This window comes from Hordeum vulgare, chromosome 3H (genome assembly GCF_904849725.1).
Source record: "Hordeum vulgare subsp. vulgare chromosome 3H, MorexV3_pseudomolecules_assembly, whole genome shotgun sequence".
Taxonomy (NCBI): domain Eukaryota; kingdom Viridiplantae; phylum Streptophyta; class Magnoliopsida; order Poales; family Poaceae; genus Hordeum; species Hordeum vulgare.
In genome coordinates, this window is record NC_058520.1 from 149,075,499 (window position 1) to 149,087,912 (window position 12,414).

Genomic DNA, 12,414 nt, shown 5'->3' on the forward strand with positions numbered 1-12,414 from the left:
TGCCTTGGGTATCCCCAAGCTTAGGCTCTTGCCTCTCCTTATTCCTTCATCCATCGTGGTCTCACCCAAAACTTGAAGACTTCAATCACACAAAACTCAACAAAACCTTCGTGAGATCCGTTAGTATAATAAAGTAAATCACCACTTTAAGTACTATTGTGAACTCATTCCAAATTCATATTATCATTATATCTACTGTAATCCAACTTCACCATGGTTCATACCCCCCGATACTACCCATAGATTCATCAAAATAAGAGAACAATGCAAAGAAAACAGAATCTGTCAAAAACAGAATAGTCTGCAGTAATCTGAACTTATACCATACTTCTGATTCCTCAAAAATTCTGAATTATTGTGAAAATTAGGTCAATTTTCATATCAATCAGCAGCAAAAAGAATAAACTCAAAATCTTATTCTGGTTACGAATTAAAAATAATTTCGTGAGCACAAAGTTTCTGTCTTTTTCAGCATGATCAAACAACTATCACCCAAACTAATCATAAAGGCTTTACTTGGCACATTATTTTTATAATACAATGGAATTGTACAAGGGGATAATTATTTTTCCGAGAAACTTCCCTGAAAAATTCTACATTGTTTCCATGAGCATGAACACAAGTGTTCAAGGTCGACCCTCACTTCCGCAATGCATCACCTTTCAATTGCTTCTCTTTTTGAAAAAGTTTTAAGTTCCCCTCTATATTTTTTGGTTTTTAAACTATATAAAAGCACTCAACAGAAATAAATTACTCTCTAAAACTTCCGGGTTGTCTCCCAGGCAGCGCTTTCTTTAAAGCCATTAAGCTAGACATAAAGTGCTCAAGTAATGGATCCACCCGGATCCCAAGGTATATCAAAGCCAATTTTAATTAACAATGATTTGTAATTTAGTAGTGAGCACAAGGTAACATATATCATGCAATGAAGAAGTCTAACTCTCTTCCTATGCATTGGCATGTCATAAAAGAACAATTCATGCACATCAAGTAAAGGCCAATACATAGCATAAGCAGTTTCTTGCAATTTTATCGTATTGGAAACATAGAGAGGTGGAGATGTAGTTCCTCTCTCATAATAATTGCAAGTAGGAGCAGAAAGCACATGCATATTATATTCATCAAAATCATCATGTGTGATAGTAGAAGGCAACAGATTTATGTAATCCCTAATAAGAGCAAACTTCTCCGATATAGTGTAGTTGGGAGAGTTCAAAAAGATAATAGGACTATCATAAGTGGGTGCGATAGCAACAATTTCATGTTCAACATAAGGAACTATATCAAGTTCATCTTCGTAAGCATCATTTATATTGGCATCATGGCCACAAGCATAGCAAGTATCAAGTTCATCTAAAAGGGATATTTCAAACGAATCCAAGGGATCATAGCAATCAACATAGCATTCGTCCTTCGGTAAGAACGAAGGGAAATTAAACAATGTATGAGTTGAAGAGTTACTCTCATTAGAAGGTGGGCACGGGTAGCTAGTCCGCTCTTCCTCCTTTTGTTCTTCGCTCTCCTTGTCATATTTTCATCTAATGAGCTCACAGTTTCAGCATTTTCTTCTTCCATAGTTTCCTGCAAAATATTAGTCTCTTCTTGGGCAGCGTAGAATTTCTCCATAAATCGATAAATATGGGCATTATATTCATAATTAGTATAACAATAACGAAGCATAACCAAATTTTTAGATCGGTAAGCAGCCTCATCATTATCATCACACCTTTTAAACAGAGCTTCAATTTCATAAGCACCCATAAAAGCAACAAACTCTTCTATTTGCTCCACATCATAGTAATCATATATACCATTAGAATAAGAAGCCAAGGTTTCATTAGCATTAAATTTACAAGAAAAGGGAAGGTGTTGAGCCTTCATCCTAGAGCAACAAGTAATATCATATTTCAAGCATAGCTCCCAAGCATGCCATTTCAACATATGAATTTGATCCCATAATAGTTTGCCTTTTTGAGTCAAGCGATAATCCCTAAAGTATTCACGTTGATCCAACGTGTATCTCATTATATAATTTAATGAGGTTTTCTCAGGATTATTAAAGAAGTGCATAATATTCTCCACATAACGAGCATCGAGGGTTTTAGGAGGTTCCCCATCTTCATGAGTAGCAAGTACACCTAATTTGTTTGGTATTTCGTGTTCCATATCCATAACTAAAGATATAGAACAACTTAGAACAACAAATAAATCTACTTAGTGATAAAGCAAACAAGCACACATGGGAATATTCACCCCACACTATCTCTCCCCGGCAAAGGCGCCAGAAAAAGGTCTTGAGAACCCACAAGTATATGGGATTAATTGCAACCTTTCTCGATAAGTAAGAGTGTCGAACCCAACAAGGAGCTAAAGGTAGGACAAATATTCCCTCAAGTTCTATCAACCACTGATACAACTCTACGGACACTTTACGTTCGCTTTACCTAGAACAAGTATGAAACTAGAAGTACTTTGAAGGTGTGAAAGGATAGGCTTGCAAGAAAACGTAAATAAAAACTAGGGGCTGGTTAGATAAAGAAACAATTATGTTAGTTTGACGAGTGTGGAAAAGTGGTGGTAGGAGTTGCGGAATTGTCCCTAAGCAATTGACTACGTTACTAGACCGATAGCAAGTTTTATGTGGGAGAGGCCACTACTAGCATGTCCTCCCTTACTTGGAATTCTATGCACTTATGATTGGAACTATTAGAAAGCATCCGCAACTACTAACGTTCATTAAGGTAAAACCCAACCATAGCAATAAGATATATTGGTCCCCCTTCAATCCCATATGCATCAATTTCTATGCTAGGCTGAAGCTTCTGTCACCCTTGCCCTCCAATACATAGTCCTATTAACATACTACTAACCCTATGGTGTGATCCACGCACGCGCTCATATGATGGGCACCAAAGGAAAGCAACATAACCACAAGCAAATTAAACCAATCATAGCAATTCGTCAATCACCGATAGGACAACGAAAAGCTACTCAGACATGATAGGATGGCAACACATCATTGGATAATAAGTAGAGGGTACAACGGGTTGCGGGAGAGTGGACCGCTGAATATAGATGGGGGAAGGTGATGGAGGTGTTGGTGAAGATGACAGAGGTGTTGGTGTAGATCGCTGTCACATGATGATGTCCCGGGCGGCGTACCGGCACTGCCGGGAGAGAGGGGAGAGAGCCCCCCTTCTTCTTCTTCTTATTCTTCTTCCTTGACCTCCTCCATAGATGGGAGAAGGGTTTCCCCTTTGGTCCATGGTCTCCGTGGCGGCGGAAGGGCGAGAGCCCCTCCAGGTTGGATCTCTCTCTCTGTGTCCTTCTGTTTCTGCGCTCCCAGATTGTGCCTTTCACCGTTTCTTAAATTACCTGATATCCATAACTCCGATTGGGCTGTAATTTTAACACGATTTTCTTCCAGATATTATCTTTCTTGCGGCGAAAGAAGGGCCCCAACCGCCTTAGGGATTGGTCACAACCCTGCTAGGCGCGGACCCACCCCCCGGCCGTGGCTAGGGGGCTTGTGACCCCCTCGGACATCGTTTCGCGTTGATTGTTCTTCCCAAAAATCATAAATATTCCAAAAATATCCCCGTAGGTTTTTTTATTGCGTTTGGACTTCGTTTGGTATGGATAATCTGCGAAATAAAACATGCAACAAACAGGAACTGGCACTGGGCACTGGATCAATATGTTAGTCCCAAAAATAGTATAAAAAGTTGCCAAAAGTATATGAAAGTTGTAGAATATTGGCATGAAACAATCAAAAATTATAGATACAACGGAGACGTATCAGGGTGCTCCAACTAGTCCATCACAAATGGTCATGGGCCACAAAGTAATCCTCTATCATGAATCTCGTGATCTCGTCGGATTCCTTAGAGGAGAACCTCAACTTTGAGGAGACCGAAAGCTTCACCGGGATTCCTATACGCAAGATATATCGCCAAGGTAAGACAAATCTAGCAGGAGGTTACCACGCCAAAACACCGAGTTGCCCCGGGGAGCGTAATAAGCTGCTCTGGGTTGGACCAACACTCATGAGGAGCACTGGCCCAGGTTGTTGATTAAATCCTCGGGGTAGCTATTCCCTATGCAAATTATTATTAGGTGATTAGCAAATTAAAACCAATGTTGGGTCCTGCCAGACGAGCCTTAACACTACACGATTTATCAAGGGGGTCCCCATAACAACCCCGAACATGTTAGGAGCGATTAGTTATGGAAACAAACACCGGTAGCCGAAACTAAGGCAGCAACAACGGAACAAATCACCCGGCAAAAGGCTAGGCCTTCCATCGTTTACCAAGTATATAGGTGCATTAATTAAATAGCAGTTTAAGCATAATGATATCAAAATTACTCATGTTATCACATGAGACAGCTGGCACCTGCAACTAGCAAAGCTAATCATTAGAAGCTGAGCAATCCTACTTAGCGAAACAACGTTAGCTAGGAGGGGAAGGTGTTTGGGTTTCATGGCAATGACATGTGGCATTTTTATCAAGTGGTAGGCAGCGAGCATATATCGAAGGAAACGTTATTCTAAGCATAACAAAGCTAGATACGGTATCAAGGTCACGATCATCTTGCCTGTGATGTCTTCAACTTGGAACTGCTCGTGATCTTCCTGCACGTACTCTCCAGGATCCACGTACTCGCTCTCCAATCTTGATGCTAACCAAGATAAAATAACAGCCAATGAACACCGACAGAACATGATGCAACAAACAATATGATGCATGAGATGAGAAGGAAGCATGCATCACTATTCTAGTCACTTTCATATGCATGAGATGAGTTGATAAACTTCTGGACAGAACTTCACACTAAGCTATCTTGACATGCACGAGGATGGAATGAACAGGTGCATCACGAGAAAACGATGCAAAAACATAAAAAGAACGTTGAGAACGGAGCTACGGATCAACTGGAAACTACGAAACAAGATATGGAGTTCTACGGTTCAAATCCACCACAAGCGCACTCCAATGGCACTCCTCTGGTGTTACCAGGTTGCCACATGATCAAACAATCAAATACAAGTGGAGTGGTGCAAATAAAGACACCACACCATCAACAATGCTCACACAAGCTTCAAAATAACTATAACATGCAATCTGTCCCAAACAGCATCATAGCAGTTTGTCTACAACATTCAAAGTACCTACAACCACCCAAATGAGCCAAACAAGATATGTGGCAAAAGCCATTCTAAAGCTCTACAAGACTGAGCAAGAAGCTACTGCAAAGGCATCACACATGATAAGATCCATGGGTACAAACTTGGACAAAAATAACAGACTCTGGGACTTAGTGAAAATCTTAGATTTTCACCAGCTGCTTATGCTCTCAAGCATTTTGGCAGCCTCCAAAATGATATCTATAGGAAGGGAAAGAGCGTGAAATTTAACAGAGAGATAGACAAACACAAAATCTCACAAACCTTAGTTTGTTGCATGAGCTAATTCCCAACACATGAGCTTGTGCAAACAAAACAACAAGGGAAGAAAATAACAGCAGATTCTCAGACTTAGTGAAAATCACAGATGTTCACAAAGCTGATAATTTCAGCCAAGTGTCAACTTTGACAAGGCACAACAAGTGCATACCAACTCCTATGTACAAAACAAAGTCCCCATTCTGTAGAGGGGTTCACCCACTACTGCCACATGAAGGATGCATCCTCATAGGGTCAAAGCACTACATGATACTAGGCTTTAAATATGGCATGAAGACAAAAATGACAGTTTATGAAGTTGCTCTAAAGTGAAATCTGATTCCACCAGTGGATTCCTGGGATGATTCTACCCCAAATCCATATATAATACAAGGGTACTTGCATGGAACATGTAGGCACAAAGCTAGCTCGAAAAACAACATAGAAATCACTATTAGCATATAGGAGCATTATCACATGAGAACAAAGCATATATGGCATCTCTATACCTACCTATGCACACACACAAGGTTCATACACCATCAAATCAACATATTGGAAAGCATGAGGCGTTAGCTCTCATGCACAAGTGCATAGGTGCACTCATGCCTACACACACTCATGCATGAACACATACACACCTACACCTAAATATGTGTGCTCACACACACACAAGAATGGCCTCATGAGGGGATAGACCCTCATGCACATGTGCATGGGTGCACCCACATACACACACACACACACATGTATGCATATCCACATCCTCCACATACACACTAAAGCACATACACACACTATATGAGTGCATGCACAGTCATGTAAGTGCTCACGCACACTCTAATGCATCTACACATGCACTCAGACACATACACACTACTCACATAATCACACTCATGTGTTTGTGCAAACTTAAACAAGCATATGTGTGTAACACACACACACACACATCTACATCTACACAAACACACACATCTACATCTACACACACACACACCTACAAGTGCACACATACAATGGTGCACACACACAAGCACATGCTCACACACTCATAGATACACAAGCTAGATCCAAAAGGATTAAACCTACTGGTTTTTGATAATTCCCAAGCCAACTTGCTTCCCAAGTAAAGCGACATGAAACAACAAATACAAAACAGCAAAAATGAAAATGGGAGCTACTGGGATCGAACCCAGGACTCCCTGGTGCCACACATCACAACACACCACTGGGCTAGCCACATGCACTTCGATAGGGAAGGGGAATCATGCAGGCTAAGCTCTCCTGTCGAGCCACTGTACCATGAAAATTAAGAATAAAAAGGGGGGCCTCTCGGGGATTCGAACCCACGACCACACCACCAACAAAACTACCCCTACCACTACGCTACACAAATGGAACTTAACAGAGAGGGGGGCGTAGCTCTTTTGAGCATCCCCCTCTGTTCCTTCTACAGATCGATGGTGGCCGGAACAGGGGAACAACATCGGCGTTGCTACACGCAAAATTGACAAGGTGGCGCTTGCGGGGAGGAAGAGGGATCATCATGGGATCCATTCCCGCCCCAAGCTCACCGGGAGGTGTTCTACTACGGCGGCTCGACAGAACACCTTCCTACGGCGACGGCGGCGACAACAAAGGGCTACTGGGAGCCTACGCGCCCAGAGGCTCTACGGCGAGGGAAAGAGGAAGGAGGGGGAGGAGCTGCTCACCCCGGCGTGCTCGGGGAAGAGCTCGACGTCGAGGAGCAAGGAAGAAGAGGCGCGGCGACGCGACGTACTGCTCCGGCCTAACGGAGCCACCGCGGAGGGAGCGCCAGAGAGGGGGAACCACCCCTCTAGCAACGGGAACGGAACGGGGGGAGAACCCCCATCCTCGCGGACGCCTCGGACGCCGCGGGGAGAGGCTGCCGGCGATGAGGGAGACGCGGATCGACGGCGGCGACCCTCTGAACTTACTGAATCTCACTGGAATTACCTGTCGAGGGGGGAAGGGAGAAAGGAGAGGAACGGGGCTGGCGGCGGGCGAGGAGGAACCCTAGGCACGCACGCCATTGCCCTCTTTGTAGGAGGGATAAGGGACGTCTCGACGTCCGTGAGGGGGACGGCGCACGCGCGCTCTCTCTCTCGGGACTGACGAAAAGCACGGAGGAAGAAACGCCGTCACAGAAGAAGAGAGGAACGGGGGAGATGGGCTGCGCGCGGGAGAGAAAGAGAGATGGGCCAGGGAAGAAGGAAGCCAGCCCAGGTGCTTCTCTGTTTTAAAATAAAGGGTTTTCCTTATTTCAAATAAACCAAACAGGAAACAAAATACCCAGACTTACACAAGGGTTTTGAAAATAAAATAAAAACACCTGGGGCATGAGGGATTTATGCCCTATTTAAATAAAATAAAACACTGAATTTTTGAGCAACTAAATTAAATACAAAACAGAATTATCCCATGCTCTTTTGTAGGTAAAATGCCCAACTCACTTGGTTTTAAAAACCCAAAATAATTCCCCTCCAACACAAGGTAAAACTAAAAAATGAGCAACATTTTTAAAACAGGCTTTGAGCAAGTTAAACCTGAGCTCAAATAAATATAGAATAAGGGGTTTTGTTGAAACCTAGTTTGAAAGCATCATAGTTCAAAACCCAAGCTTGCAATCACCACAACATCATACACATATCACATGCACTCATCATTGAACCAACACCAACAACAAAACAAAGAAGAAGACAAGCATGCAATGGATGGTATGATGCAAAAGTTATGCAACCACATAAGAACACATGAAATGACACCCTCATATAGCATGACCACATGGATCCAAACATGAAAAGGTTTCGAAATATGGCAAGGTTACATCTGGGGAATTACAATTGATTAGTAAGAGAAGTTTGATTCCTCACAATTAGGTTTGAGATATGGATATGGTAATATTAGAGTTATGATAGTAGGGTGTTGTGAATCTAGAAATATGTGTTAAGGATAGTGATTCCCGTAGCATGCACGTATGGTGAACCGCTATATTAGGAAGTCAAAGCATAATTGATTTATTGATTGTCATCCTTTGTGTGGCGGTCGGGATCACACGATGGTTAACTCCTACCAACCCTTCCCCTAGGAGTATGCGTTTAGCACTTTGTTTCGATTAATAATAAAATTTTCGCAATAAGTATATGAGTTCTTTATGACTAATGTGAGTCCATGATATAGATGCACTCTCACCCTTCCACCATTGCTAGCCTCTCTAGTGCAGCGCAACTTTCGTCGGTGCACAAAACCACCATATACCTTCCTCAAAACAGCCACCATACCTACCTATTATGGCATTTTCATAGCCATTCTGAGATATATTGCCATGCAACTTCCACCGTTCCGTCTCATGACATGTGCCATCACTTTCATATTGCCATTTCATGATCGTAAGATAGCTAGCGACATGTTTCAACGTCATACGCTAAGCCAGATCGTTGCACATCCCGGTACACTGCCGGAGGCATTTAATCTAGAGTCATTATTGTTCTAAGTATCGAGTTGTAAGTAAATAAAAGTGCGATGATCATCATTATTAGAGCATTGTCCCATGTGAGGAAATAAAAAAAGTAGGTCAAAGATGCCCACCAAAAAAAGGGAAAATAATGAAATGAAAAAAGAGAGGCCAAAGAGACCATACAAAAAAGAGAGAGAAATAGAGAAGGGACAATGCTACTATCTTTTTCCACACTCGTGCTTCAAAATAGCACCATGTTCTTCATGATAGAGAGTCTCTTGTTTTGTCACTTTCGTATACTAGTGGTAATTTTCATTATATAACTTGGCTTGTATATTCCAATGATGGGCTTCCTCAAAATTGCCCTAGGTCTTCGTGAGCAAGCAAGTTGGGTGCCCACCCACTATTTTTTATTCTTGAGCTTTCATACACTTATATCTCTAGTGCATTCGTTGCATGGCAATCCCTACTCATTTACATTGATACCTCTAGTGCATCCGTTGCATGGCAATCCCTACTCATTTACATTGATATCTATTGATGGGCATCTCCATAACCCATTGATACGCCGAGTCGATGTGACCATCTCCTTCTTTTTGCCTCACAACCTCCACCACACTCTATTACACCTATAGTGCTATATCCATGGCTCACTGTAATGCCCCAAGAGTGTAACTTGCCTTATTTGGAACATTCTGTATGTGAGTCCATCTTGTCATTGCAATAAGAGTATATTCCATGTGGCATTCCATGTGCTCATGTCTTGTTTTCCTTTGCATGCATGCATCCATTTCATTCCAGGCTTTCATTGTGTTGTTGTTTGTGAATCCATGGTGTGGAGATGAGGTGTGATGATATGTGATGGTATGTGATGTGGTGTAATGAGTGGTGCATTTGAAGTGGGGTGCAACTTGTGAGATTTCAAATAGGATTCAAAACTCACCCCTCTCTATTTTTCTCAAGCCCAAGTTTCACTTGCCCCATCCCTGTTTCAAAAATGCCCATGCTTTAGTATGATTGTGGTGGATGTGATGCTATGTATTTGTTGTTTTGAAACTATGTTTTAGTGGTGGAAATATTCACAAAACAGATCAATTAAATTCTTCTTTGTAAATATTTATATGCTCCAAATATTCCTTTTCCATTTTATTTAAATATGTCATAATTCCTTATGACCAGGGGCATTTTTGTTTTATTTTTAGCCTCAACAGATTTGCCTGTGGATTTAGTTTTGTCTCTGTTGGTTTTAAATAGGAAAACCCCACTGGGTTTTCCTTTTTCTTATCTGGCGCATTGAGCAGGCCTTCTCTCCCTGGCTGGCCCATCTCCTTCTCGCGCGCCAGCCTTTCCCTGTAGACGGCGTCTCCTTCCTCCTCCTTCTTCCGTCAGTTTCGTCACAGGGGAGCCGAGACAGAGAGCGACGCCGTCACGGACGTTGTTGGGGATATTATCTGCGACATGACCCACCATAGTTGGGCTGGGTCATCGTATGGGCGACTCATCCTTTGGCGATACAAGCCTTAGCCCAGAGGGCCCAGGTGCCGGATGGCGGTTCAAGATCTACACGGACGATAGGCCATCGAGGAGGTTTCCAGTCTTGGAAAGTACGGCGACTTAGAGATAAAGGAAACCATGATCTGTATCGTGGTTGGGACTCTTGTAAACCCTAAGGCCTCGACCTATATATAAAGGCGAGTTCCGGGGAGGATAGGGTAGGTTAGAAATCATTGAGAGCTAGGTCAGGCGAGTTACGCCTTCCTTGTAATCGGAACACCATCAATACAACACAGAGCAGGACGTAGGCTTTTACCTCCTCATGAGGGGCTAATCCTGGGTAAATCCGAGTCCCGCTCCCGTTTAACCCCTTTGAGTCGCCACCAAGGTGCGATGGCTCCATCATTAAGTCCTTTCACTAGGACATCTACCGTGAAAAAACCATCCCGGAGATGCGTTTAAAAGATGCGTTTCTTCTGATGAAGGGTGCGTAATTCTGAACGATATCCATGCCGGAGATTGCGGGCACCATACCGGGTCACGTTCCCTGGTTTCCAAATCGTCCCGACATGGATTCTTTTGGTTGATGGCTCATGCGGATGCAGAAGAGATAGTTCATCGATGTGATGGCTGTCAATGTTTTGGACGACAGCCTCATGTGCCGGCTCAAGAACTAAGGATGATCCCTATCACTTGTCCGTTCGCGGTCTGGGGGTTAGATATGGTTGGCCCTTTTAAGATGTCATCCAATAAAAAAACTCATCTACTGGTGGCAGTTGATAAGTTCACCAAGTGGGTCGAAGCAGAGCCTGTTGGCAGCTGTGATACAGAAACGGCCGTCAAATTCTTGAAAAAGTTGATATTTTGGTTTGGATACCCACACAGCATTATCACTGATAATGGTACCAATCTATCACAAGGGGCGATGCAGGAGTTTTGTAACCGGGAGCACATCCGGCTTGATGTGTCTGTGGTTGCTCATCCCCAATCTAATGGGCAGGCAGAACGGGCGAATCAGGAAGTACTATTTGGAACCTGAACTCACCTTGGTTAAAACATGCATAGTACAGGTTAGCGCCCCACATGGAAAATATAGAAACCATTGGTTCACTGAACTTGCTTCACCGAAGCTTGACTCGCGCCTGATCAGCCGGTCTAAATACTTGAGCTTTTTTATACAAAAAGTCTCCCTTGGGTAGCACTTGAGTTTGTCTAACTCGTCCTATCCTGTCGCGACTTGAACGAGCCGAGGAAATTCTTACTCTCACCTTCCTGGTACTGCCACAAGGTTTCATAGATTTATAAGACTCGCAGGATCTTGTTGAGCCGTATTTTCTGCATATAATTCGTCAGAACACCTTGAGTCGGTTATTATCTGTTATCATCCATTACTCATTGAGATGGTTTGATGTATGTTTTTGTCAGCCCAATAGGTTGGTGATAAAAAATTTTACTGACACGGCGGGTCAAGCATCATAGGCGCCCCAAGGGCGGCACAAGGTTTTTTAAGGATCACAAAAGAGTTCCGCAACAGGTATAAGCAAGGGATTGTTTTCTACAATAACCTATTACATGGCTCGGATGGCCAAATCACTAAGATCTATTCTACTGGTGCTTCCAGGTCAACTTGCCCTGAGCTCTGGCCGACTTCAAGTTGTAAATCGCCCAGTACCCAATTACACTTGGATAGAGCGGCAAATTCGTCTTCATCATTCAAAAATGCCAAGAGATCCGCCTCAAATCAAAAAGGTTTTTGGGCCGACGAGGAGTCAAGCTGGTTGTCACAAAGGTTGGCGGGTTTACTTTCTTGTTCTTGTCGTCATAAGCGGCTTGGTACTTTGACAAATCCAAGCTTGCTGCTAGCTGAGTCGCCGCCGAGCGTGATTCCCTGACGACACGCTGATAATCATCTTGAGTAAATTCTGGCTCGTCGTCCTTGAGCTGTGGGAAGCCTGCTGCTACTTCTTCGGGTTTCAGTTCTCGAGCATACGCCAAA